Here is a 3,631-nt window from a genome sequence, read left to right on the forward strand (position 1 = left end):
CTGCATTTTTGTATATTCTGTATTTCTATATTTATCATTTTCTGTAGTTCTGTATTTTCTGTAGTTCTTTTTGTATTTTCTGTATATATGTATTTGCTCTATGGTATTTCTTTTTTCCGTATTTTCTGTACCTCTGGTTTCTGCATTCTGTATTGTCTGTACTTCCGTATATTCGGTATTTCTGCATTTCCGTATTTTCTGTATTTCGTTGTATACCGTATTTATTTTCTGTATTTTTGTAGTTCTGTAATTTCTGTATTTCTATATTTTGTTTGTATTCTCTGTACCTGTATTTTCTGTATTCTCTGTATTCTCGGTGTTTCTGTATTTTCTGTATTGTATGTCATGTAGTTTTTCCTTCCTACTTTCCTCATTTTCTTCACCTTTGGTCTTTTGCTCTTTGTCTTAATTCTCTCATCTTTCTCCCTCAGCATTTGTTTACTGCCATTCCCTTTCCTCTCCTTCCCTAGGCTCATCTTTCTCCCTCAGCATTTGTTTACTGCCATTCCCTTTCCTCTCCTTCCCTAGGCTCATCTTTCTCCCTCAGCATTTGTTTACTGCCATTCCCTTTCCTCTCCTTCCCTAGGCTCATCTTTCTCCCTCAGCATTTGTTTACTGCCATTCCCTTTCCTCTCCTTCCCTAGGCTCATCTTTCTCCCTCAGCATTTGTTTACTGCCATTCCCTTTCCTCTCCTTCCCTAGGCTCATCTTTCTCCCTCAGCATTTGTTTACTGCCATTCCCTTTCCTCTCCTTCCCTAGGCTCATCTTTCTCCCTCAGCATTTGTTTACTGCCATTCCCTTTCCTCTCCTTCCCTAGGCTCATCTTTCTCCCTCAGCATTTGTTTACTGCCATTCCCTTTCCTCTCCTTCCCTAGGCTCATCTTTCTCCCTCAGCATTTGTTTACTGCCATTCCCTTTCCTCTCCTTCCCTAGGCTCATCTTTCTCCCTCAGCATTTGTTTACTGCCATTCCCTTTCCTCTCCTTCCCTAGGCTCATCTTTCTCCCTCAGCATTTGTTTACTGCCATTCCCTTTCCTCTCCTTCCCTAGGCTCATCTTTCTCCCTCAGCATTTGTTTACTGCCATTCCCTTTCCTCTCCTTCCCTAGGCTCATCTTTCTCCCTCAGCATTTGTTTACTGCCATTCCCTTTCCTCTCCTTCCCTAGGCTCATCTTTCTCCCTCAGCATTTGTTTACTGCCATTCCCTTTCCTCTCCTTCCCTAGGCTCATCTTTCTCCCTCAGCATTTGTTTACTGCCATTCCCTTTCCTCTCCTTCCCTAGGCTCATCTTTCTCCCTCAGCATTTGTTTACTGCCATTCCCTTTCCTCTCCTTCCCTAGGCTCATCTTCCTCTCTTTTTCTCTTTCTCATTCTTCTCCTTCTGTCTTTCTCATTCCTCTCTTTCTCTCTTTCTCATTCCTCTCCTTCTCTCTTTCTGATTCCTCTCCTTCTCTCTTTCTGATTCCTCTCTTTCTCTCTTTCTCATTCCTCTCCTCTCTTTCTCATTCCTCTCCTTCTCTTTCTCATTCCTCTTTCTCATTCCTCTCTTCCTCATTCCTCTCCTTCTCTCTTTCTCATTCCTCTCTTTCTCTCTTTCTCATTCCTCTTCTTCTGTCTTTCTCATTCCTCTTTTTCTCTCTTTCTCATCTCTTTTTCTCTATGTTCTTCGTCGTTTCGTTTTCTCTTCATTTCTTTCCTATTTTCTTTAATTTTTATACTGTCTTAGTCGATACCTATTATTTGTTCACCTCCATTCCCTTTCCTCTCTCTCTCTCTCTCTCTCTCTCTCTCTCTCTCTCTCTCTCTCTCTCTCTCTCATTTCCCATTTTCTATATCTGTTTATATTAACTTACTGGGTAACTGCATCTTATTTTCTGAATTTCGATGCTGCATTATTTATTTATTTATTTATTTATTTACATATTTTAATAATGGATGTCACCCCCAGTTGACTTTACACTGAGTGACAAGCCTAATGGTTTCTTGTACCCCATGAAACCATTTACTACGCTGGGTGGTAACTGTATAACAAACAAGATGATGCCTGGTTTTCTAGAGGAAGAGCTGGAGGAGGAGGAGGAGGAGGAGAGAAGTAAAAAGAGGAGAGGAGGAGGAGGAGAAGAGAAGAGGAGGAGGAGGAGGAGGAGAGAAGTAAAAAGAGGAGAGGAGGAGGAGGAGAAGAGAAGAGGGAAAAAAGGATGAGGAAGAAGAAGTGAAGGAAGGAGGAGGTGGAGGAGGAAAAATAAAACAGAAGAAGGATGAGAAGGCAATGGAGGAAGTAGACAGAAAAAAGAGAAGAAGGAGAAGAAGATAGGAAGAGGAAGAGGAGTAAAAGAGAAGAAGGAAGTGGAGAGAAGGGAAAAGGAGAGAACAAGAGAGGAGGAGGAAAAAGAGGAGGAAGATGGTAAAGAGGGAGAGAAATAACGTGGAAAGAAAGAAGAGTAAAAGATGACGATGAGGAAGAGTCGAGAAGTAAAACAGGAGGAGGAGGAAGAGAGAGAGGAGGTAGAAGACAGAAGGAAAGGGAAAAAGAAGAGAAGAGAAGGCAATGAAAGAGGAAGAGGAGGCAGAGTAAAGAAGAGAATTAAGAGAAGACAAGGAAGAGGAGTGTAAAAGAATAGGTGAAGGAAGAGGAGGAGGAGGAAGGAAAGTAGAGAGGAGAGACAGGAGGAGAAGGGAGAGGAGGAGGAGGAAGAATAGAGGGGAGGGAGAGGAGGAGAAGAAAGGAGAGTAGAGAGAAGGAGAAAGATGAAAAAGAAAAGTAGGAGGAGGAAGAGGAGGAGAAGGCAGAAAAGGAGGGCAGGATAAAATGGCTGGCTCTCTCACCCCCTTTGTTATGTTTATTTGATGGAGTACATATGTCCTCCTTGTGGCCCTCTTCTGGCTCTTTTCCTGCCTTCCTTCCTCCAGTTTATCCTTCCTTCCTTCCTTCACTTTTTTCTTTTCTTTCTTCATTTTTCTTTCCTTCCTTCCTTCTTTCATTTTTTTCTTCCTTCATTTATTTTTTCTTTCCTTCATTGTTCCTTCCTTCCTTCAGTCTGGTTTGGGTCAGTCTGTCTTCCTGTCATCACTGCATGTCTCCTTCGTCCCTTCTTTCCTCTCCTTTCTATATATCTCTTTGTCTTCCTCTTTGTTATTTCTTTATTTCTTTGTCCTTGTCTGTGTTTCTCTACAACCTTTACCCTTCCATTTTTCGCCTCTCATTAGTATTTTCCCTTCCTTATATTTTTCCCTGCCTTCCTTTCCTTGTTTTCTGGTCGTCCCTTTTTCCTCTGTCTTTCCCTTGACTGACTTACTTCCTTAGTTCATTCCTTCCATCTCCAGACGATTATTATTATTGATCTTGAGGGAAGCTTTGGTAATCAAGGAGTCAGCTGATAATCAAGGAGTCAGCTGGTAATCAAAGAGTCAGTTGGTAATAAAAGAGTCAGCTGGTAATCAAAGAGTCAGCTGGTAATCAAGGAGTCAGCTGGTAATCAGAGAGTCAGCTGGTAATCAAAGAGTCAGCTGGTAATCAAGGAGTCAGCTGGTAATTAGAGAGTCAGCTGGTAATCAAGGAGTCAGCTGGTAATCAAGGAGTCAGCTGGTAATCAAGGAGTCAGCTGGAGTTCCGTCTGACGTCTTTAGTTGT

The sequence above is a fragment of the Coenobita brevimanus genome, chromosome 81 (assembly GCF_032717465.1).
Source record: "Coenobita brevimanus isolate Jiangsu-jjx chromosome 81, ASM3271746v2, whole genome shotgun sequence".
In the NCBI taxonomy this organism is placed as follows: domain Eukaryota; kingdom Metazoa; phylum Arthropoda; class Malacostraca; order Decapoda; family Coenobitidae; genus Coenobita; species Coenobita brevimanus.